Source organism: Podarcis gaigeae (assembly GCF_964106915.1).
Source record: "Podarcis gaigeae genome assembly, chromosome: 7".
In the NCBI taxonomy this organism is placed as follows: domain Eukaryota; kingdom Metazoa; phylum Chordata; class Lepidosauria; order Squamata; family Lacertidae; genus Podarcis; species Podarcis gaigeae.
Window position 1 is genome coordinate 73,237,043 of NC_139683.1, and position 24,987 is coordinate 73,262,029.

Sequence of the window (24,987 nt, forward strand, 5' to 3'; positions counted from 1 at the left end):
AGTGAAGAGGCTGCTTGCTGTTCTGATAATGTCATTACTGGGGTATGCTATAGATTATTACATAGCTCGGCCCCCACCCCCATTTAGAAGTAATGACAGCTAGGAATGTCAAAGAATTATGAAGGCCAATGGCGTAGAAATTGGTAATGTTTGCTTATTTGTCCCATGTCTGGAACAAAAATCAATGCAGTGAATATGTTTGGTATTCACTATTGCTGATGACTTCAGTCCACAAATGACATGGACAGTGGTACCTCGGGTTACATACGCTTCAGGTTACATACACTTCAAGGTTACAGACTCCGCTAACCCAGAAATAGTACCTCAGGTTAAGAACTTTGCTTCAGGATGAGAACAGAAATCACGTGGAAGCGGCGCAGCAGCAGCAGGAAGCCCCATTAGCTAAAGTTGGTGCTTCAGTTTAAGAACAGTTTCAGGTTAAGAACGGACCTCCAGAATGAATTAAATACATAAAGACTGTCCTCCAGCAAAAGAGGGGAGTGGTTGTGGGTGGGAGCCGTTCTCCGCCTCAAGCAGGGGGCGTTAGCCCTCTGCCTCCCACTCACCTGGCTGGCGCCCACGCTCACAGACAGGCACCCAACCAGGTGCCTTCGAGGGGGCATAAACGGCAGCGTAAGTTTCTGCTGCGCCAGCCACCCGGCCTCACTCTTCGTCGTCCCGTCGTGAGTCACCCACCCTCCACTCCCTTAGAGCTCAGGGTCTCAGTTTTCTTTTGGCCTTGCTATGGACCTTAGGTTGGTCGCCCTGGTTGTCCGGGGGGTCTGGTAGGAATTTTTCCATTTGGCATTAGGCTTTGTGGTTTTGTCGCCTACCTCGTAGCAATCATCACAACTTTCGTGGTATTGGTGGGTAGGTTAGGAACTGGAATAATGTGTTGTGGTGTGTGGAAGGGCTAGGTGTGGCCATCGCCTACGCCTTCAATTGTTGTGTATTCCATTAAAGGAATCCGGCGGTCGTGTATTCTGTCCGATGCCTGCGTGGTGGGGGGCCATGGCACGACCCTCGGTGACATCAGGGGACAGCTTATAGTTGGATTAGCATCAGCAGGCTCCACCTACTGGTGAATAAACCCCCCCTTCTAGACTCACCCCTCTCCGAGTGCGTGGAGTCATCTGGCGTAATCCAATGCCTAAACCAATACCTTTTCACTTGCTGTAATCAATAAAGTTGTGGCCTTTTCTTGCCCATTAACCTTATATCACATGTCCTTGTGCTTTCATTTCATCATGCGGGGATCAGGTCCTCGAACCACAACCAGAGGTACCACTGTACAGTAATTGATTCCCCCCCCCTTCTCATTTGCATTGTGTTTCCTTTGCATTCAAATGCATGGAGTGGAATAAATTAATGACAGCATAAGCTACAAAAGTTACACAATTAATTATGAAAACTAAATAGGTTTGTCACAGCAGACAGTAAGATTAATAATGTAGTTTTTGGCAGAAGACAAACGGAAGCAGAATGGAAACAGTTCTGCATACAACAAATACAGGGTGGAATGTAAAATAATGCCTTCCATATTTTTTTGCTGCTTTAGGCAAGCCTTCCACCACCCCCTTTAAAAAAAAAAAATCAAATTCAAACCTACCCCTCTCCATGACAGAAAATGCTATCCTGTTCTGTGGGGAACAAATAGTCCCATGAAAATGGGGGGGGGGGGGAGGAAAGAGATTTCTGTCCCAATGTTAATTAACACCAATTTAGTTACAAATGAGACATCTACAAGTGGTTCTCATTTAAACCTTGAAAAATCCTATCGCTTTGTTAATGGTGTTCAGTGAGTGGTGGTGATCAGTAAGTGGCTATGACTGGAGAAAAGATTTTGCAGATTACACTGTGCAATCTCAAATGTGCTCTCTCTTTCTCTCCCAGCAATTTCAAAAACACATTTGCACAGTCTCTGAAAGGTTCATCAGATAGAGTTCCATCATTTCATACCATCTAGAATCCAATCCAATCCTTATGGTAAATTGCCTTTAAACTTGACTCTGGTACAGATCCATTGAAAATGATGGGTGGATACAACAACCGTTTCCCAAATGTAATTGTTCGGTCAGCTGCCAATCAGAAATGAATGCTTTCCCAATTTATCAGGTGCAAGAGTAGTATATGTGGCAAAATGGCAAGCCACCCATTGTTTAGTGGGAGTTGGCAGATATGAGAAATGGACAGCTGGACTTGACACTCTTCCACATTAGTTTTGTTGATTGGTGGTACTTCTGGCCAATCAAATAACCCCTTCTTGCTTGCCTGGCTATTTCCCCCCTTCGTCCCTCCACTCCATGTGAAGTGTGTCTTTGGCCTTCATTTCTTCGAGCTTCACTTGAACTTTCTTTATTTTGCCATCTGGGGAGCTTCAGAGAAGATCTTTGTTCTCCTTCCACCCACCTCACCTCTTGGCTCAGCGGAGCGGATTGCAACAAAGTTTACAAACTGTTGAGTTAGAAGAATATCATCACTGGCTTCTTCCCACTGCGAATCTCTTTATGAAGGAAATTCCACTCGGGGATACTGGCAAAACTCAAGCATCTTTGTCACTGTCACCATTCATACCCTTCCCAATTTGCTGGAAATTCCCAATATCACTTCTAGATTTCTTGTAAATCAAAACCAAGCACTATTTGATTACCTCTCTCTGTAGTGGAAGGCGTTCCACAGCAGGAGATGCCGGGGAAAGCATTATAGGATTTATTCATCTGTTTGCTTCCTTGGCTGGCAGTTTATTTCTAGTATTAGTTCCGTAATGGGTAGGGAATATATATTTTTTCTGTGACTGCTGTTGTGGAGCTTAAAAGGAGACGAGATGCCTCATCTTCCAGACCAGCCCTAGTAGCAGAACAGTTAGCTGTTCATTGGGACCGAGAGCCGTTTCACACATTATGCAAAGCAAAACGAAGATGAGCATATAATCAAAAGGAAATTGCCATCAATCTTTCTGCACACACATGCTAATAAACCCGCATGTGCCCCATTCACACTTTATGTTTGTAGGCAGGTCATGCAGATACCTCTTGTGTGCTGTTAAAAATATAATTTGTGAAATGACTCTTAGGGCAGAACTAGAAATTTGTGCAGCAAAACCTGGACAGCTGCTTCCATTAGGGCACAGCAGCTTTAGGTTTGAAGAGGAGATGTTGTGAGGAGAAGGGGGTATTTAATCTTGGCGCTATTCAACAAAGTTTTACTCAGTCAGCCCATTGCAATGTAACAACATGACAAAGTTAGGTCGATTTGTTTCAGTGGGTCTGCTTTGAATCAAACTCAGTTGACCACTGCCCCTACATATGCCTGATTTTCTGCTGCAATCCTTCCTCCCGGTCCTTCGGCTCCAGGATTTGAGATGCACATAAGGGCAAACCTGTATCTGGAATCTTGCAGAGGAGAGACAGGTCGCTGGGGAGTAGTGAGTTTTGGCAGCAAGGGAAAAGCACAAGTGTACATTTTGGAGATGAGTGTGCATGCAGTCACCCTGACAGCCACCTGCACATGTATACAGGAACCATAAACATGTGTCCTATGTAACACCTGCACAGAATAGTGTTAGGAAGAGCATGGTGAGAGAACATCACCTGTACTCCTTTGTCTCAGGAGGTCTTTATCTGAGACACTCAAACATCTTTTATTTCTCAGGAACACTGTGTTAACTCAAGCCTAAAGGGAGCATTTACTATATTTCTTCTTCTTTTTGCTTCTTCAAAGACATTATGATAATTATCCTCAGCTGTTGCAAAGATAAAATGAGGATGGCCAGCATAGTTTTATTTTTCTTTCCTTTGTTTTTGTTCACAGAGTTGTCTTGGGCAGGTTTCACTGCTGGGCCCTTTATTTAGTCTAAAGAAATACTCCCTGTCTGTCCGTCCCCCAGATATTCCAAGGGGGACACAGGTGAAATTATATAATTTTTAAAAAATATAAATAAAACATGTTTACAAACAATATAGCTACCATTCTACCAGTAGGATAGGGTGGAGCACAGGAGGAAACAAGGTCAGAAGGGGGCCACACAGTCAGAAAAAGGTTGAGAAACGCTGACCTAAAGAATGAAAAACCCATTTAGCAGCAGAATACTGTGACCCTTCAAATGTTTTTTGGACTTCAGCTGTTATCAGCCACAGCCAACATGGCCAATGACTAGGGAATTATTGGAGTTGGAGTCCAGTAAACTCTGGAAGGCTGCAGGTTCCCCATCTCTGCTATAACACAATGACATTTAAAGAATAAGGGGTTTCTCCTTCCTTCTTGGCCCAGCCTGAACTTCGGACAGGATAAGCAGTGAACCTCTGATGAAGTCCACCACCTTCTCTCACCCAAACACACACACACACACACACACACACACTTCATCTTTTCCCTGTCCATAACTTTTTCAACATAATAAGCCCAAAAATTATTACTGCCAGAATGTGTCCACATTCTTTGTGAAAGCACCAAAACCAACTTCAACCAGTCCCACCTTCATTTATTTTTTAAATGTAGTTTGTGGGGGAAAGCATTTTCAAAGACAGGGAAGAGCAGTGGTTTAAAAGAAGTGAAAACAGAACCTATTGGGGGGGGGGGAATCATTCTATACAAATAATAAATCATTCCTGTTTTGTTCAGCATTACCACTCAAAAATCAGAATTGCTACATAGGATAATGAAGTCATCCAAAAGTCTCTAGGCAACAGACCAGTTCTGTATTTAATAACAGATACTATTAAGAACAATGATAGTTGCTAGTTTTGCCCACCAATATGGTTAAGGACTGGACAGGCCATAATTTTCCCAGTTCTTGCCATCTCACCTTTGATCTCATCTATAGAAGTGCAGTAATTGTAGGAGAGGCTACCAGTCTAAATAGGGCAAGGCCCAGTACACAAAATGGCAGAATCTCAGGATAAGCAAGGAAGCCTTCCCTTCACAAAGGCACTCTGCTCATTCACAGAGGCTCTATACCAGCATCTTTATAACAGGTGTCACGAACATCTTAAGGGTGAAAGCAAAAAGGTGTGAGGTTTCCTGGCTTTCCCACACTGCTTTAGCAGAGGTAGAGTTGACACAATGAGAACATCTAAACTTACTTTTTCCAACAGTTTTGGAATGAGAATTTCATTTGCCGGAAGATCAATATCCGAGTTTCAAGGAAAAAAACAAGATAATGAAACAAGTAGATCCCATCTCTGCAGGCTCAGTAGACTGCTATTACCATGGAAAGAAGGAAATATTCATCAGGTAAATTATTCATGGAAATGTTCGCTTCTTTGCAGCAAGCAAAATGAGGCCTTGTGCAGCCTTCTCTCTGTTTTGGGGGCACTGCTGTATCGACATTTTGAAGAGAGAGGGAAGGTTTCACCTTGAGTGGACGCAAGTGATTGATGCACAAACTTGATGTGGATCCTGGTCCTAGGCAAAGCTAAGCATGCCTCAGCCGATTTATTTCGTAGAATCGTATAGCTGGAAGAAGGACTATTCAGGTCACCTAATCCACACACACCCTCAATGCAGGAAACTCCAGTTCTAGTGCATTCCCTGCAGATGGTTATCCAGCCTCTGCAAGGAAACTACCCCTGTAGAAAACTGGTTTCATTGTCAAAGTGGTCTTTCCACCAAGATATTTTTTTCCCTTAATGTTCAGTGGTAATCTATTCTCCTGCACCTTAAACCCCTAAGATCTTTCCTTACCCTTCTGAGCAGCAAAGAACAAGTATTCACCCTCTTCTGTGTGGCAGCGCTTCAGGTATTTGAATAATGTAATCATGTCTGCTTTCCATCTTTCCCAGGCTAAACATACCAGGTTCCTTCAGCCTTCCTTCTGCATTTGATCTCCATGCCGTTGACCCATCATTCTTGCCCACCCCTGAACCCGTTTCTATTTCCCTTCACTGTACTTAAAATGCAGCAGTCAAAACTGGATGCTGTACCCCAAATGAGGTGTCAGTAGCTGTGCAGAATAAAGTGGAACTCTAGTTGTTGTGACTTGCAAACTAGGGATCTCTTAATGCAGCCAAAGATCACATTAGCATGGCTGGTTTTATGTTTAGCTTCTGATCAACAACAATTCTGGAAATATTTTGGCCTGTACTGCTGCTAGTCAAGGTATCTCTCATTCTACACCTGTGCATTTGATTTCCACACTTTCTTCTTTTGGAGTCAGGGGTTGGAGGCTGAATGTGTAGCTTTGCACTTCCCTTTGTTGTGTTTCATTTTGTTAGTTTTCTATTCTATCAAGGTCATCGTGAATTGTATCCCTGTCTTCCACAGTGTTGGCATGGAGGGTGGGATGAGGCAGTCAGATGGGCAAGTGCACCCTTTTTGTTTGTTTTGCGTGTTGAGGTCCCCAAGCCACCCCTCAAATAACTGACAACACACACATAATTTTTGTTTAGGTTTTTGGCACGATTTCGGCCACAACTTTATTAACATATATGGTTGTTAGTGGTTGCTTAGGCATTGGTTAAGACTATCTTTTCCCGCCACCTGGGGACAGAACTGACTTTCGGATTCCACCCAAAGCCAGTAAGGGAAAACAATATTGGGAAGAAATGGAGCTGAGCGACAGGCCCTCACTTCTCCCTGCATGCTCCCTAGGTTTTGCCAGCCCTAGCCCCATTCCAGGGATTCAGATGAAAGCATGGCAAGCCCCTGGGTTCCTTTAATGGAATTCCCTTTCCGCAGCAGCGCTGGAGGGGCAGGCCCAGCCAATCCTTGCCCCTCCTCCAACCAATTTGATAACCAATGCCTAACCGCAACTTACAAGTTGTAACAATTTGTAAATGGCCCAGCTAACCAGCCAGATGGACAAAATTCCTACCAGGCCCCTGCCCCAATGGCAGATGACCCTATGACAAGCATAGCAAGGTCAATGCAGAAAACCCTTAAATTCAGGGCGGGCGGGCGGATGTTCAGATGCACGCAGCAAAGAGAAAGTCCCAAGCTGCGTGCACGGAATATAAAGCGTTAGATCCCTCCCACCAAATTGCAACACATAAATTGCCCCAGCAACTCAGCCAACCAATCATTGCCACAGGCCAACTTTCCAATCCAGCCTGGCAACCGAGGGGTGGCCTGATAGACCCCATCACAACCCGCCTTCTCTATTAGGGAGAAAACTCTTTTCCAAACAAACTACTGCTTATTTCCTCAGGGGCAGATCCAGCAGTCAGGAGGATAAGGGCCCCAAAATCAGCCCACCCACAATTGCCCTGCATACCTCAATTATTTTGGCTTTCCACTCCTCCTTCTCTATATTTGACCCTGTCCTGTGGTTTAGTTTTTGTGCAAAAGCAGAAATAAGACATTGGTGGGTGTGGTGTTCCAATGAGGGAGGGGAATCAAAACTCTAGCTATGTCAAAATAATTTTGCCCATTCACACTCTGCTGCAGAGGCAGGACTTGATAAGAGCTGTAATCCATAATCTCTGGAGGGCACTAGGTTGTGGAAGGCTAATTCTGTGCAATGTCAGAATAACCACCACGAATCAATTCTGAAAATACTATGGGAGGCTAGCACAGGAAACACTAGCCTACAACCATCTGACTGTACTATTGTATGGAAGGTCTGCAATAAGTAAATTAATGAAAGACAGCAAGTCCAGAGAGTAAGATACGTACATGTCGAAATCTCCTTCCACTGCTAGCTGCATCCATCCATGTTCTCACGATGAACTGCCCAATCATTTCAGATGCATCCTACGTATGTACCCCTCCTTTCCCCCTTCCTCTTCCTTGTTTTACATGCTTTCATTTTCATTCACTGGCAATCCGCCAACTGTGAAAAGAGTAACTTGTTGCAAAGCATTTGCCTGGAGAATTTTGGGTCATGGTGCTATGGCTGTGGAGATAGCTGGAGGCATTTGGCTAAGCAACCTGTTCAGTGGATTGTGGATGCCTTCATAGTTCTTCATGTGATGAAGAATGCCAGTATCAGCGTACGGTCTGCATGGAGAAGCTAATCTGTCTTGAGTGGAAGGGATGGAGCTAGGCAGCAATATTCTTTACACTTTACCTCATGCCAGCTGAAACGATTACTAGATTTTATGGAAGCTTCTTTTTCTACAGTTAATGGCTTTAAAACAAAAGCGGGAGGACCACCTCACCCCTCTGCATAGCTTTTCCTTCCTGATTATCACTTAGAAACAGACTAGAAAAGCTATGAGGAGAGAAAATGTCGCAGGAGACCAATGGAGATTTTTTTTTGTCTCCAGGTCTAGACTCTGCTAAGACAAATGGAGAGAGACACAGAATTGATTTGCACAATGTCTTTCCTTATTCCTAAGCCTAACTCAGAAAACACTTCCTGTTGCAGATGTAAGTGATTTTAAAATGGTATGCTTATTATTTGCAAGCATGTGTCTATAAATATTAGCAAGTGACTGATGTAATTGGGAGGAAAAGGGAAAGATTACTAATGTAGTTTCATGGCCAAAGTAGGTGCTTGTGCGACGATGTCCCTCTGTGTGTGGCGAGGCTTTCTCAAACCTGACCCACCCCACGTCGTTCTTCTCTCTTGATTTCACCCAATACTCACACTCTGAATGAAAAGAATGCTGTGTTTTGATGTTCATATTGTTCAGGAAAGTGCAGATTTAAAATATCCACCTTTAAATGTGAACTGAATCAGATTTCTACCCCATTCCTAGCCCAAGTTATGGACCTACTCCTTCGGGAGGAGGGGTGCAACTGGTTAGCATGCACGGATCCAGCAGCTACACAGGTTTAAAACAATGCAGCAATGTCTCCTTAAAGCAGCAGGTCTTGGTGATGCACTGTCGGTCTCGAGGAGATTAGTGCAGGTAATATGGGCAGTTTTTTTTTGTTTTTGTTTTAATCTGTGGGACTATCCTCAAGAGCAATGGAGCATTATCAAGCTTTGAACATTGTTTTGAACTCATGCAATAGCAGGAGCCCCATATTCTGGCTAGATGCTCATCCAGTAGGTTTCACTTTTTAGAGAAGATGGGAAAGGGAGGCAGCCCTCAGACCACTTCATAATTGGAATCAATGATCAATCAAGGAATCCAGCAATGTATAGATTTGAAACTGGGCTGCAAACTGAAATGCACAATTGATATGGACAAAGTTGATCAGGGTTGCCGGATTTGGGAACCAAACTTGCTGGATTCATCTCCAATCCCTACTCCAGGCATAATTTCAGCACCAGCATAACTTCATCTGGTCTGGATAATATGGAAAAATAAAGCTGAGGGCATCCAGATACTGGAAACACTGAACTCCCTGATGATCACTCTAAACATTTTCATGTAGATGAGCATGTAGATAAATAGCATAGGAGACAGAACAGAACCCCGTGGAGCCTCATATTGCAACTGCTATGAGGCTGAGCAGAAACCTCCAATGGCCACTTTCTGGACATGCCCCTGCAGGTAGGAGTGAACCATGTTTATCACTTCCAACCCACAAAACCACTCCATGGTCATTGGTATCAAAAGCTGTGGAGAGCTCAGGGGAAATCCACAGGGTTGCACTCCCCCTGTCTCTTTCCCCAAACAGGTAATCAAAGCTGTTTTGGTGCTGAAATCAGGTCTGAAGCTGGTTGGGAATGGGTAGGGACAATCTGGTTCATCCAGCCATGTCCACAAGCCTGTTGCACAGTCACCAATATTTTGATGATGTTGCCTCCAAAACTATTGTGAAGTGCTTTTCATGCATCTTAGATCCAAGGCAGGGATCTTGAGGAGTAGGTATGCCTCTCTCTAGGGGGCATTTACCATTCCCTCCAACTACCTGATACCTTCAGATTTGGCTGCAATTTGCAAGAGCTTGGTGGTATATCTGGGTATAGAGAACTCCAGTCAGAAAGTTACATGCAGGACCATCACTTAGAATTATAGCATCAGAAAAGGCTGTAAAGGTCATCTGGTCCAATGCCCAGCATTAATACAACAGCATTAATAGGAGTCCATCAAGACTCTGCATATAAAACTCTAACAAAGGAGGACACTTCCTTCGGAGACAGTCGTTTCCACTGTCAAACAGCTCATACCATCAGGACGTTCCTCCTAACACTTAGTCAATAAGGCTTTTCTTGCAATTTTAACCCACTGGTTCAGGTCTTACCCAGAAAAGATCACAGGATTAAGTGCTCATATATTTGGCTTGAGAATGCATCTAATTACCGTATCTTCTTTGAAAAGGACCTTCAAGAACATTTGAGAAATAAAACAAGCCCTGAGATATAAATGAAACTTGTGGAATGGACGAGCACTTCTGGGGAGTGATGATAATAGGCAAATATATTCATTTCTGTTATATTGGTACATGTCCCTTGATTTCCGTAAATGCATATCAATATTTGCAAGAAATTCCATTTTGGGGACACTAAACTTGAGAACGCATCAAGGACAACCCAATAGGAGGTTTTCTCGGGGGAAACATAAAAACAAAGGAATAGATCGACTGAAGCCAGAGGTATATTTGGAAGCATCTGTTGAGAGATTGTAGCAGAAACATGAGATCAAAGTAGAGAAGATGAAAACAGACTCCTGAGACACCCCTCTTTTTGATTGTATTGTTGCTTTGGTGCTTGAAGAAACGTTAAGTTACTTGGGATCACAAAGACATGCATACTAAAAATATGCATAAGCACCCATCTGAATTTTAATTTAAATGTTCCCCTTTATCTTTTTTTTGTAAAATTCTAAGCTAGCTTCAGAATTGCCTTGACCAATGCTACTTGTAATATCTCTAGCTCGGACCAAGTGGTATCCCCTTTTATTTTACTGGGTTTTTTATTTTTTTAGAAAGACTACAAGATTTCAACACACAAACACACTGGGTCCTAACACAGTGAAATAGGCAATTTGTGCATAGAGCTATTTGTGACCTGATAGCTAAATAAAGACAGAGGCACTTAGGCTTGGTCAAATGAGGGCCACTTTATTTAAGAGTAAACCCATAATAGAGTCCCTGCAGAGGGAAACACTATTGGTGTGGAAGCAAACCTTAAATGGAAGAATGTGCAGCCTCTGTGGCGACCCAAACCCATACCAGCAAGAACTGGAGGCACAGGTGTCCAACACCCTTCCCAGGCCACATCATAGAGGTGGGTAAGAAGGCCTATGCTGCAATGATGCAGATTAGCTTCAGTGTTGACCTCTATCCTACCCTTAGCCCAGAGAGTAGGCATCAAGGCCAGCCCATCACACCCTGAAAGGTGCCTAAAGAGGGTCACCAGTCTAGAATTCCCTTTTCTCCCCAAAGTGGCTAAATTAAACACCACATGAACCTAACAACACAGCAGACTGCCAACACCCAGCTACTCAGTGTGGAGTAGGTGAGAAAAACCAACCAAGCAAGAAAGTGGATTAGCAAAAAATTCCTACATGGCTCCAAAGTCACTAAGGAGTCCTCCTGGGAGTCAGGGAGGGAAGGACAGTGCTGTAGTGAAGAGGGAGGAGAGAGTGGAGGAAGGTGAGCCAGTCCATATGTCCTCTTTTTGCAGGACATGTCCTCTTTTCATGAGTATGTAAAATGAAAGTCGCCATAGCGATCCATAGTTAAATGTAGAAGTCAGCAAATGTGTCCTATTTTTTGCTCTTCAAAATATGGGAGCCCTACCGTAAATAGCTCTCCAACGTTGCCCTACACCATGCACCAAGCGTGTGTGATCACATTAACTGAATAGACTACAAATGTCCCCTGCTGGCAAGTAGCTGGGCAGTAGCATGGTGGAATGGATTAAGAACCTGTCTTGTATCAATTCATACTATCATCATCATCATTTTATTTGTATGCCACCTTTCCATAGTCGAAGCTACGCTCAAGGCGGCTTACAACATAGCAAGATTTACATAATTAGAAACATAACAGAAGTCATAAACAATAAATAAAAAACATCAAAAAGTACACAACCAAATGGAAACAATTTCCATGTAAATCATAAGATCTAAAACTAAAGATACAACAATAATATCAATAACAGCAACAGCTCTCTCAACCCCCCATAAACAATACTCCAGCCCAAGAATCTGTTCAACAGCTTAAGCTTTTGTAGTTGGAGTCAGTCCGCACTCCACTCTCTCAGTCCAGATGGGAAAGGGCTGGCAAGGAGGGGGCAGGTCTTCCAGGGCTCACAGCCAAGATGGTCTCATTTAAAACAACACAGATAAAAATTTAAAACAATTTAAAAACAGCCACAGTCCTTGTGAAGCCTGTGAAGCCCCACCCCAAGACAGGTGGAAGGAGGCAGGCAGTCCTCCTGGGCAGCAACAGCAGCAGCAGTCCTTAAGAGCAGAAGTCCTTGAGGGTCCTTAAGAACAGCAGTCCTATGGGTTTCTCTTTGTGAATACAGTGACTGGCAGCTCCCCGGAGTTTCAGAAAGGACTTAGTCCTATCTGGAGATACCAGGATTGAAGCTGGGATCTTTTGTAGGTAAATGACCTTATAACCGAGCCCTTCCTATGACTTTACAATGACAATGCATTTGAAAGGGATAAGAAAGGTTTGGAGGTAAGGGAGTGGTTCACAGAGAAGAAGCTTTGCACCAGCTCCAATCCCAAGAATCTCTTGTTATAACCTGAAATCATGGAGAATTGATGCCGGGAAGAGAAGGAAGTATTGAGGTAGAAGGACCAATGGTCTAATTCAATTTAAGTCAGCTTTCTTTGTGCTTAAGTTTTACTCGCTATGTTTCTGAGCACAATTCAAAGTGTTGGTGCTGACCTTTAAAGCCCTAAATGGCCTCAGCCCAGTATACCTGAAGGAGTGTCTCCACCCCTATTGTTCTGCCTGTCCAGCACCGAGGGCCTTCTTGCGGTTCCCTCACTGCGAGAAGCAAAGCTACATGGAACCATGCAGAGGGCCTTCTTGGTAGTGCTGCCCACCCTGTGGAATGCCCTCCCATCAGATGTCAAAGAGATAAAAAACTACCTGACATCTGAAGGCAGCCCTGGTTAGGGAAGTTTTTAATGTGTGACAATTTAATGTATTTTTAATCTTTGTCGGAAGCCACCCAGAGTGGCTGGGGAAACCCAGCCAGATGGGCGGGGTACAAATAATAAATTATTATTATTCAGCAATAAAGTTGCATTTTTTAAAGTAAAATAGATACCGTGAAGGATTTCTCCCCACTGTCTTGCTTTCTCCCTAGAGACTGCATACTGTTTTCTTGTAGGGACAAATGATTCCGTTCTTCTGGAGCTGTTATATAAATGTCCTTTCCAGCTAAGAAAGTTGGGTTGTGCCTGAGGCAAGTATGCTAGTTTTTAGGCAAGTCATTTTTATAGATTTTGGAAATGTCTAGTTGAACAAGATAGACCACACTTGCATCATACAGGAAGATAACAGCCTGGTAAGTGGGCATATGCTTTCATCTTTTCACATGGCTAAAAATCCCTCAACAGATCTTGGCAAGTAAAAACTAAACTGATCTGCTGTCAAGTGGATTGATTGGCAGAAGGCTCAGGCAGCTGGGGTGGGGGAAAATACTTCTCTGTACAAGACGTAATTCATTTATCAAATTCCTAGTCACAAGGTGGGCTGGTGGCTAGTACTTTAAACAGATTTAGACCAATACATTTTTATTGCCAAAACTTGAATCAGAAAGTACTGCGAATGTGGAGGTCATTTAGTGGAATCTGCTGTTACTGTGGTGTTCAACGTCACTGAGCCTTTATGTACCATGCCAAGCACTCTGACTTTTTGCTCAGAAAAGACTAAGAAAAAGCAAGAAAGTTCTATTTTGTACCGAATGACCTTGATCTGAATTGGTTAATGAAATGCATTAAGTATGCATACCAGTGTGAGAACTCCAGACATGCAGACGTCTTTCTCATAAGCTAACTCATAACTTAATCAAGTTATCCAAGAGCAGATCTTGAAACTGATCCTCTTACGAGCCCGTTTAAGTACCACTCTTAAAGTACTATCACTGCCTTAGCCTCCACATGAAGGTATATACAGGAATTCAATCTCTCTGTTCATAACTTTAATTATGCTGCTGGTCCAACTTAAGTGCTGCTTGCCTAACTTTTCATTCATTCTGTAAAAACCTCCATATTGCTTGCAGGGCTGTCTTAAGCATATGCAGCGCCGGGGTGCACAGATCCGCTTGGTGCCCCCCCCCCACCAGGTTGCCCAGAATTATCGACTTTTTTTTAGCAGAGGAGCCCGCGGGGGCTGGGTGCCTTGCAGGGGGCAGCCAGCGAGCAAGCAGAGTCCACATCAGTTGAGCCCAAGGTGGTGGCGGCAACTGAGCGAAGCTGGGTGCCTTGTGTGAGCAGCATGTGTGCGCTGGGCGGGCCTCTCAACAGCCTACCAATCCCAGGCCCACAGGAGGGCGGGGCCGACCGGCTGCCTCAGCGCCCACAGCAGAAAAGCCTGCGGCACTCCGACAGGCTCTGCTCCGCCCGGCAACAGCTTTCGTCTGGCCTGGCTCTCTTCAATCCCCAAACACCAAATCTCGGCCCTGGACTCTTGGCCTGGTGCCCCTGAGAGCCCCACGCCCGGGTGCCCTGCACCCCTAGCGCTTATGGGTAAGATGGCCCTGGTTGCTTGATATCTCTAGTTGCAACAAAATAGTACAAGTGCTAGTGCAATCTCTCTGTGGCATGCCATGACTCTTATTACATATGTGCATATGTGTTTGCATGAACAGATGGTGGCAGACAGGTAGCAGCACCTGGTGGTGAGTGCAATTTGTGCTCCAGTCTTGAGGAAAGAAACTCCCAGCTTCATGTCCCTATTGCAGAAAAACAAAAACAAAAATCAGCCCATGCAATTACTTGCTGATGCCATTCCTTCTCTTCTCCCGTATGATCTGTGCTGGTTTGCAATGATGTAAGGTGAAACAAGAATTGTGGGTTGCATCTGAGTCCTACTCAGAGTTGGCCCACTGGAATCAATGGACCTAAGGTAGTCAGGTTAATTAATTTTCATGGGACTGTTCTAGGTAGGACTAACATTGAATAGAACCTTCTGAATAGAACCACTATGATACCAGGTTGTCATTTTGGGTGGTGAAACTGCAGTGTGTACTCAAGGCTTAACAGTGCTGTCCTGTGCCTGGCTATGTGTTGTGTGCACCCAATTCTGTGCACTGGTATTTACTTCCTAGTGACTGCAGTGAGTATTGTATCTTGGCTCAATTAAGCACTCATAATTAAGAGAGTGAACCACAGAGAGAGAGAGAGAGAGAGAGAGACTTTATCGGTGTGCCATTCAGTGGCTGCAGCATGAAGTAATGGCTAGCCCGTGCCAATAACACCACAGATACAACAATGCCACAAATAGAGTTTATTGCCAACACCACTCCTAATGTTTCAGTAGAACTGGTTCACCTATTCAGCTGCCAGTCATTATATCCAGGGAATTCAAGAGATATGCATGGATGCATGAACTTGCCTTCAGCCTAACACAGTGCTGAATGGAAATGCCTCTCACTATTAAAAGAGTTGCATGCTTCTGTGCCCTGTGAGGCCAACAGCACACTGAATTGAAAGGGGACAAATGAGGCCTCTAGCCTAAAATTCCTAGGTCAGGATTTCAGAAACCTAAGTCAACACTAACAGATACCTAGTTCTAGGGATTTCATCAGTGCAAGGTCAGTTATAATTCCTGGGATTCTCCATGATTGTCGAAGTGAATAAGAATACTTTAAATGTATAGTTTCAATGTGATCCTTGCCTCACATTTGGACACGTTTAGAATACCCTAAAACCTAGCTGCGCTTTGGCTGAAGAAGTGCAGGGCTTTTACATATTTTATATATCAATATGATTTATATTCAGGGCAAGCTCGTCCAATAGGGTGAATGGGGGCACAAACCCACCAACATATCCTCTTTCATCCAGCCTCCATCTGCCTGCCTTCTTACTTGGAACCAATTGGGAGGTGGCTCTTTGGCTAATTAAACTATCTATGGCATTTTAAACTGTGTGGTATTTTTTTTTGTTATAATGTTATGCACTGTTGTTTTTAAATGGTGAACAATCCTGTGACCCTCGATTGAAGGGCAGTATAAAAAGGCAAAGGGATCCCTGACCATTAGGTCCAGTTGTGACCGACTCTGGGGTTGCAGCGCTCATCTCGCTTTATTGGCTGAGGGAGCTGGCGTACAGCTTCTGGGTCATGTGGCCAGCATGACTACGCCACTTCTGGCGAACCAGAGCATTGCATGGAAACGCCGTTTACCTATTTATGTACTTGCACTTTCACGGAGATTCAAACTGCCAACCTTCTGATTGGCAAGTCCTAGGCTCTGTGGTTTAACCCACAGCGCCACCCACGCTCCTTGAAGGGCAGTATAACAATTTAATAAATAAGTAAAATAAATATTGTTGGTCCCTCTTCCTTCCACCCTACCAGTCCCAATGGCCCACAGCCACCACTGTCTACTTGCATAGCTAGCTAGTTATCTGCACACATCACACCTCTGAATTTGTTCAGATTGGAGCAGGAAGATAAAAAGGGGAAGAAAATATTAAAACACTACAAGTGTAAGATCCCAAGTTTACACTGGGGCAAAGTGTTTCTCAGGCCACTGGGAAGGAAACACTTGTTCTGATTGAAGTTTAGATGGATTCGGTGGGCATGTTTTCCAAATGATTCTTCAAAAACAATTATGTCTACAATAATTTTCAGCTTCAAGTCATTTGTACAAAAAAAAAGGCAGCATGCCACAGAGTTTGTCAACGAACCAAGAGAAAGTAAAAGCTACATGTGAAGCAATTCTCTATCTAAGCGCAACATTGCACACATTAGCACTTTTAACCTTGGCTAGTCAAGCAAGCAAGCAGGAGGTGGAAACTAGTGAATTTATCCTCTTCTTGAAAGAAAGGCTGCACATTTCTGTGGCATGAAACTTCCCCGCACAATCAAGAGATGGAAGAGCTAGGTGCCTGCAGGGAACAATATGAAGTCAGGAATGAGTTCCATTTCTGAGCTCCCTCACCCTTCTTCACCACTTCCATGCTAGCTTTGGTGCTTCAACCATGCTTTGATGTTTCATACCTATTATGTCTTGTTTTCCATTATGTCTAAACCAGGGAACTCAGACAATACCAGGGAAAAAAAGCCAGGAAATGATTTAAGGGATAGAAAGTGTGTTCTACTTCTCTGGTTTCTCTTCAGATCGTATAAATCTTTTGCCTTTTAGAAAGTGTGTTCTACTTCAGTATTCATTCCCAGTATCACAAACCATGGTTTATGAAGCTGAAAAGGGCTACCAAAACACAGATGTGTTCTTCATTTTGGTAGGTTCAGCATCAAGAAGTTACAAAGGTTTCACTAAAGCTAATAGGTGGTCACTAGGTGGTGCATTTTGCACCTTACTCTATGAGGACAAATTGACAAAACCAAATCAAAAGCCCCCCAGCATATTCCTTTCAAAACTAGTTTCACTTTCATTAAAAAAGTACAATAAATCCACAATATATGCTTCTGAAACTAGATAATCAAACATACCTACATATATAGAATCCAAAATGCATATATTGATTCTATAAACCAACCAAGTGTTCTGCTTTCTATTTAGTTTTATGTCATTGGTAACGATGTATCCATATCTGATGCAATCTTATTCTAACATTACTGATGCTAGCTTTGCCTTTGTATACAATTCTGAGTCCTATGTTCAAAAGGCAAATCTATCCATAATTTATTATTATGCAATCATTCTAGAGTAATTATTTTTGCTGCCTGATCCTTGTTGTTCGCTAGCTTGTGAGGTAATAGGATTTCTCTCACAATGCTTGCAGCAATTTTCTGGCTTCTGCTGCTGAAGCATCTAATTGCTCTAATTTTTCAGCCTGATAGCTTATTTATTCTGAATTATGAAACAGGAATTTGATTGTGGACAACATGTCACTTCCAGGAAGCGAATCATACCTTGAGCTTAAGCTGAAGAGTGAAACTGATCGACAAGCTGAGCTTAAGTAACCAACCAGCACAACCTTATATATGTTTAATCAGAAGCAGGTTTCATTGAGTTTAATGTGGCTAGTTCGATGGGTCTTACTCACAAGCAAACATGCAGAGGATTGCATGGTACATTTTTTAGGAGTGTGAAAACCTTCCTGTGAAATTCTGCAAGCCTTTCATAAATTATTTTTGCTTCCTTCAAGGGCATGTTGTTACTCCTCTTGGCCAAAATGTTCCTAGGACATGTACTTCTTTTATGCATTAATCTCCAGATGGGAACCCTGTGCAAGTGAGATTACTGATTGTGGGTGAGCTTACTTGTTCTGCAGACATTCTGGGATCAAATCAGAAGCTGGGATGGCTTTCATAATTCTGGACTGTCCCTGGAAAATAGGAACACTTGGAGAGTATGGGCTTATGCCACAGAAATTGCCTTGAAGGGTGCCTGCACATTTTCCTGTATAACTTTCCTTCTTGTAGGGCTAGGGAAAGGCAGGGAGGAAGGAGAAAGTCAGTCTGGCACCCCTAACAGACATAGGCCCTGGTGCAGGTACACCATTATTATCTGACTGTGTTCACATGGCTCTGTATCCTTCTCCATGGCGCCTCAAAACAAATCAACATAGAAGGGGAATGGGTCTCAACAACTCTCAGGTTTATTCAGTGAACAGAAAGATAAGATCAAGCTGGGATAGGTTAACTTAACCCTCTGCTTTGCCTATCTTTTTTTTGGTCCTTCAGAGCTGCAAGTTCCGCTTTCCCTTTGAGATACATTGTCGTCCACAGCCGAGGTTGTTACTGCTCATCTTCTTGTTTCTGATTGGATGCAGTTGTAACAGACCCTCTTTGCTCACACCTCAACCTCTACCCTTGGTCCTAACCAGCTGTAACCTCAGCTACATTATAGCACTAGTCATACCATTTTCCTTCCTAGCCATTCAGCTTCTTCTTACCCAAACACACCATACTTCTTTATACACTAGTTTCTTTTTAAAAAAGTACCTCTTGCCTTGTATGCCGGATCCAGTAACTCCTAACACTTGCTGCTCATTCTCAGTATCTAACCCTTAACTAGCCAGTGGCTTGGTCAACCATAACCCCTCTTCCCTTGTGTTTTCTTCCATGACTTGTTCTGCCTCTGGCTCTCCATTCTGGCTGGGTTCTTCTGCTCATATCTCACATATGCCAATCTTCAAATTAGATAAATAACTTATGTAAGTTACATTGAATTCAGTGGGACTTATGCCCAGGTAAATGGGGCTATGATTGCAGCCTGAATCAATGGGTTACTTGTAGCCAGTTCACTCTTAAGTATTATTTTCTACTTACGGAGCATGCTTTTGCAGTGATCATGGTCAATATCATTATCGGTTCCTCCATTCCTGGTCATTTATGACATCCATTTTGATCAGTTTATAGTATTAAATTGTTTTGTGAGATGGTTGTTAATGTTTGCAGTTATTAATATGGCATACAATTCAACTCCATTACACCAACGACAGGTTGGCAAATCACTTCAGTGGGATATAGATTGCTCCCTTGCTCAATAGTATATCCTTTATTGGTAGGCAAGAAATGGGTCTATAGATTTTTCAGGACTGCTGGAATTGCTATCCATATAATTATATATAGGCAGAATAATTCAAAATTCATTGATGGAAATCTGACAATCTGTCGTGCCTTGGTGTAATTTTTTAAGGTGCCCGTATTTTTTTAGTTCTTTACATCAATAACTGTACCAATATCATCTTTTTCTCTCTTTTTTTGCTTATATAATTTATATTACTTTCTATTACTTTCAACAGACTTCTAAAGCACACACACACACACACACACAGAGAGAGAGAGAGAGAGAGAGAGAGAGAGAGAGGTTACTAATAGAACAGTAGATATATATTAAATTGTTAGAGGATACACAACACTGGTTGAGCTCCAGCCTTATCATTTTATATACACATTTAGGGGCATATTTGCAAATATTTGCTGCAGCAAACTTTATTATTAATATAAGAAGGAGACTAGTATATGCAACGAAAGAATTTTACTTGAAATATGCAACCCACTTCCAATGATACCTACAATGATTGTGCTTTACATTTACATTCCTTGTGTGCTGTTTGAAAAACCTCTTTTCTTCATATTGTTACAAAAGTTGGGTGCCCCCCCCCCACCAAGCGGTGGCAAGAGGCCATGGAGTTCCAGGGCCTGTGCTGCTTTGGAGAATTGAAGATGTGGCAGAGACTGTCATACGCTTCAGGTTACAGACTCTGCTAACCCAGAAATTGTACCTTGGGTTAAGAACTTTGCTTCAGGATAAGAACAGAAATCGTGCTCTGGCGGCATGGCAGCAGCAGGAGGCCCCATTAGCTAAAGTGGTGCTTCAGGTTAAGAACAGTTTCAGGTTAAGAATGGACCTCCAGAACGAATTAAGTACTTAACCTGAGGTACCATTGTATGGTTTATTCATGGGAAGGAGTCCAGATCTTACAGTATGGTTATCTCAAGAAGGGTTTGTTCCCCACATCTCCTAATTCTGCTGTTCCTAAACACTATGTCTCCTTTATTTGGTTGTATTCTAATGGCCATTTCTTTTGATGCTCTGAAGTAAAAGGTAAAGGTAAAGAGACCTCTGACCATTAGGTCCAGTCGTGGACGACTCTAGAGTTGCAGCACTAATCTTGCTTTACTGGCCGAGGGAGCCAGCATACAGCTTTCGGGTCATGTGGCCAGCATGACTAAGCCGCTTCTGGCAAACCAGAGCAGCACACGGAAACGCTGTTTACCTTCCCGCCGGAGTGGTACCTATTTATCTACTTGTACTTTGACATGCTTTCGAACTGCTAGGTTGGCAGGAGCAGGGACTGAGCAATGGGAGCTCACCCCATTGTGGGGTTTTGAACTGCTGACCTTCTGATCAGGAAGCCCTAGGCTCTGTGGTTTAGACCACAGGTTGTATTCTAATGGCCATTTCTTTTGATGCTCTGAAGTAAAAGGTAAAGGTAAAAAGACCTCTGACCATTAGGGCCAGTCGTGGATGACTCTGAAGTTGCGGCGCTCATCTTGCTTTACCTTCCCGCTGGAGTGGTACCTATTTATTCGAACTGCTGACCTTCTGATCGACAGGCCCTAGGCTCTGTGGTTTAGACCACAGTGTCATCCGCATTCCAGTGGCCATTTCTTTTGATGCTCTGAAGTATGGTTAGGTGTCACCTAACAAAGGAGCTTCCCTGAGTTCATCAACACTTGTTGATTGACTAGGATTAAAGACTGGTACACACTTACATATTTACATAGGTTAATTAACTCTTCACATGCTAATTGCTGATGCTCAGAACTAGATACACACATTCCAAAATGCAAGGGACTTGATTATGTTCTCAAAGTCTGACAGTCTTTACACATAAACACTACTTAAATACATCAAACCCTTTGCATAACCTCCTTTGTAATACACTTTGAGACTCCCTTATTGCATATCCCAGTTATAACATGCAAGCTCTAATTTAATCCTAATATTTTCTAAACCTAAACATTTAGCACCACAGATCTATTACAATACGATTGCTCGCAGTGTTTGGTTACTGCTAGTGACTGTTGTTACAATACTCATAGTAACTGCTGGATACTGTAAATCTCTATTATTATGTGCTAAAGTTATATAAAGGTATGGATTTATAATCCAGTTACTCTTAGTTTTGTTCTGTGTTAAAGTTCCTTGGCTTCCTTTTCTTTTGCCAACCTTAGCAGAATAGAACACTAAGACACCGACATCAATAGTGCAATCTATACATGTTTTATCAGAAGTAAACCCTATGGGGTTGCTCTTGGACTTACTTCCAAATAAATGTGTGTAGAGTAAGGACTCAGCATTACTTAAAGGTAAAGGTACCCCTGACCGTTAGGTCCAGTCGCGGACGACTTGGGGCTTGCGGTGCTCATCTCACTCTATAGGCCGAGGGAGCTGGCGTTTGTCCGCAGACAACTTCCAGGTCATGTGGCCAGCATGACTAAGCTGCTTCTGGCAAACCAGAGCAGCGCACAGAAACGCTGTTTACCTTCCCACTGGAGTGGTACCAATTTATCTACTTGCACTTTGACATGCTTTCGAACTGCTAGGTTGGCAGGAGCATGGACCAAGCAACGGGAGCTCACCCCGTCACGAGGATTCGAACAGCTGACCTTCTGATCAGCAAGCCCTAGGCTCTGTGGTTTAACCCACAGCACCACCCACGTCCCTCAGCATTACTTAGCTAAGTAATAATAATAAATTTATTTGTACCACGCCCGCCTTGGCCGGAACCAGGCTCAGAGTGGCTAACATCATATAAATAACACACTATACATAAAAACAGGCATCAATTAATTAAAATACCTTGGCCCAAGGCCTGGTGGAACAGCTCCATCTTGCAGGCCCTGCGGAAAGATGTCAAATCTCGCAGAGTCCTTGTCTCTTGTGGGAGAGTGTTCCACCAGGCCGGGGCCATGGCCGAAAAGGCCCTGGGTCTGGTCGAGGCCAGTCTAATTTCCCTGGGACCTGGGATCTTTAGAGTGTTATTGTTTGCTGACCGTAAGGTCCTCCATGGGGCATACCAGAGGAGGCAGTCCTGTAGGTACGAGGGTCCTAGAACATATAGGGCTTTGAAGGTTAAAACCAGCACCTTAAACCTGATCCTGTACTCCACCGGGATCCAGTGCAGCTGGTGTGCACTGGGTGAATGTGATCTCCTGGCAAGAAGAAAGAAACTTTACTAGTTCTATTTCTGCAGCTCATCTATTGTTTACACAAAGTAAGTTGCACCAAAATAATGAGAGGTGGAGGTGGCATGCCCTGTCCTCACAACTCCCAGAAGTTCAGCTGTGATAATCACTTTGCTCTTAACTTTCAGCACAGCTCTTATCACTCACCCCAAATTCTTCTGTGTCAGAGTCATTTGCAATAGTTGCAAACTATCGCAAAACTCTTGGTCCATGAAGGAAAAGGTGGGGTCTGGTGATTGAACGATTTGGCCTTGGAGTGCAGGGAGCCAGCCAGCATCTAGGCTAAAAATCTGCTACTCATTGTCCCTCATCTGATATGAATCCTTGCCTACAGTGTATTATGATATCAATTATACATCTGTGCATGCCATTTATAATTAAAGGGTTTTTCATGTTAAGACTGGAGCTACAAATCTGTTGAATGTTTATAGCAAAGAGGATCATTATTTTTTCAGGTACAAAGGCTGCATGGGCAGAATTTTTTACAAGCTGGTTTAAGACAGGTAAGCCTGCAGAGATTTTCCCCCCCTGCCTCCCCTGTTTAAAATAAGAAGGAACACATTAATGTGCAGGAGTTAAGAGTGGAAGGATCTCATCTGAAGGCAGATATGCAGTTTGTTAATATTACTTTGCTTTTTTAAGGAAAATAGAAAAATGCAAAAGATAACAAAATAGTAAATTCTATCCATGTCTCTGCATCTCTCACACAATATTTGCCTCAGCCTTTCGCATTTGTTTTTGCAGTTTCACAGCATATAGATGTTTATGAATTTGGTAGCCTAATTGGATGCTAATAGGATATACTTAACAAAGAAAGTTAGCACTTGTTTGGTGATAATTTTTTGTACTGTTGCCTACTGTGCAGGAAAAAATAATAACCTAACTAGATTTGCTGTGAGTGTGTGTAGATAAAAATGATATAGATACAGGCAGTTGCTCCTATATATATATATATATATATATATATATATATATATATATATATATATATATTCATAGACTGCACAGTGTATGCATGTGCATTTTTCATATCTTCTGCTTACAGACTTTCCTGAATGAAGAAAGATCAGTGTAACAGCTTGGTAGTAACAGCTGCAGGGTTTGCAATTGTACCCATTTCCCTGTACAATTTCTTCACCTAGTGCTAGAGCCCAAATACAAGCTCTGCCCACAACATCTGCTAGCACCAGCCACAGAAGTAGTTAAGTACCTTTTGCTGCTATTGGGTCCCTCCAGGCTTTATCTTGGACGCCAGCAAAATGTCAAAAGGGGTTTTGTTTGTTTGTTTGTTTGTTTGTTTTAAACAAACTGGCAAAACTAGCACTTTGTCTTAGACATGCATATGTTAACTTATAGCTGCCACAATGAGGTCATTTTCAATCGGAACACATAGTAAACCACTCATTTGTAACATAATTTGGACAATTCCATTAGAGGCTTGTGTCTGTGAGTGTATTTACATGCAAATATGTACCTAGAATGTTTTTGCAAAAGTGGTTACCCACTGAAAAGTTGTGGCAAGCATTTTTTTAAAAAAAAAATTTTATTAAGTTTTCCATTTTTCCCAGTATTACATCATAACAAATAACATAATTCACAATTCTAAAATTTCCCTACCCCCCCCCCCAACTTCCCTCAACCTCCTTCTCTGGTTTATTTCAAAATAATATGATTTCCTGCATATTTCCTGGCAAGCATCTTTATTGATGGCATCTGGGATGGTCATGCAGGAAACAGATACAGTGATTCGGTGAGCTGCTATGACCTTTAAACTGCCCCGCTGTGACACTGCTTTAAGCAGCTATGGCTTCCCCTAAAGAATCCTGGGAACTGTAGTTTGTTAAGTGTGCTGAGAGTTGTTAGGACGCCCTGTTCACCTTATGGAGCTACAGTTCCCAGAGTTCACTAGGAAGAGGTTGTTGTTGTTTAGTTGTTTAGTCGTGTCCGACTCTTCATGACCCCATGGACCAGAGCACGCCAGGCACTCCTGTCTTCCACTGCCTCCCGCAGTTTGGTCAAACTCATGCTGGTAGCTTCGAGAACACTATCCAACCATCTCATCCTCTGTCGTCCCCTTCTCCTTGTGCCCTCCATCTTTCCCAACATCAGGGTCTTTTCCAGGGAGTCTTCTCTTCTCATGAGGTGGCCAAAGTATTGGAGCCTCAGCTTCACGATCTGTCCTTCCAGTGACAGTTAAACCACTCTGGGAATTGTAGCTCTGTGATGGAATTTTATGTAGAAGCCATGACTCTACAGTGGTACCTCGGGTTACATATGCTTCCAGTTATATACACTTCAGATTACAGACTCCGCTAACCCAGAAATAGTACCTCGGGTTAAGAACTTTGCTTC

General features: G+C 43.0%; 1 protein-coding gene across 5 annotated transcripts in view; it reads left to right on the forward strand.

Annotated features, from left to right (window-relative positions):
* The window catches only part of CDH12 (cadherin 12), a 652,231-nt gene that overhangs the window by 306,024 nt on the left and 321,220 nt on the right, over positions 1-24,987 (forward strand). Inside the window, exon 1 of one of the 5 annotated variants that reach the window (XM_083747243.1) lies at positions 23,091-23,138. The exons of the other annotated variants lie outside the window; for them this stretch is intronic. The gene's annotated coding sequence lies outside the window, so the exon portion shown is untranslated. Of the gene's footprint in view, positions 1-23,090; positions 23,139-24,987 lie in introns of those variants that run through there. 5 annotated transcript variants of the gene reach the window in all.